The following is a 982-nucleotide window of genomic DNA, read 5'->3' as shown; positions in this document are numbered from 1 at the left end:
GCGCCCCCCCCCCCCCCCCCATCACCGCGGGTCCCTCAATCAAACCCCCCCGGGACGGGCCGCGGGCTCTCCATGAGCCCTTTCCAGGCCTTAAAAATCCATGACTCTTATTAATTAATTACTAACGCTGATCCGTCTCAGCCTTGCGCCTGTCAGTTTGCTATTTTTAACTCCGTATTTCCAACCCCCGGTGTTAAAAAAATCATGAGTCAGGCCTCAAAAAACCCTACTGACTGGGGCTAAAAAATTGCCTTTTTTTTTTCTCCTTTCGGGGCTCCTTCCCCTTCTCTTTCCCTTTTCCCTTTCCCTTCCCCTTCCCTTCCCTTCTCCCTTCCCCTTCCCGGCCTTTCCGCTGCCGGAGCCGCCCGGTGTCCCCCCCCCCCGCTCCCGGCGCACAGATGGCCCTGATTAAAAAGCAAAATTAGTCTTTCACCCTCTCGTGGCAAACTTCAGAGCCTCGGATCAGCTGTACGAGCCCGAAATAATTAACAGCGGGTCCCTCCTATCCTGCTAATTACGCCGAAATACGCCTTTAAACGCCGGGAACGAGCACGGGCCGCACAAAAAAAAAAGTTATTTAGTACTTAAGGAAGAAAAAAAAAGAGGAGGCGAGGGGTACCCCCCTCCCCGGCGGGGCCTGCTCTTTCACGGGGTGGGGGTCGCCACGGGGTTGGGTTTGGTGGCCCCCCGGACCCGGGATGTCACTTTTGGTGGCCCAACCCCGTCCCACCCCGGGGGAAACTGAGGCAGCGCAACCAGGGGAGACCCCGGCGCATCCCCCGCGCCCACCCGCCGGGCTGCATCGCCTCCAATAATTAAGTACTATCAACAATTGCATATTAATTAATTTAATATCCATTATTATTCATTAACGCGGTAATTAAATCCTTCCCGTAATTAACACGCCACCCAGCAGAGCGGTCTGGCTTCACAGCCCCGTTGCACCGGGGGAGGGGGGGGCTGCACGGGGACCGAACCCTTC

Source organism: Calidris pugnax, unplaced genomic scaffold (assembly GCF_001431845.1).
Source record: "Calidris pugnax isolate Ruff unplaced genomic scaffold, ASM143184v1 scaffold285, whole genome shotgun sequence".
Classification (NCBI taxonomy): Eukaryota; Metazoa; Chordata; class Aves; order Charadriiformes; family Scolopacidae; genus Calidris; species Calidris pugnax.
The sequence above is the reverse complement of the archived record's forward strand: the minus strand, read 5'-3'. Positions refer to the sequence as shown.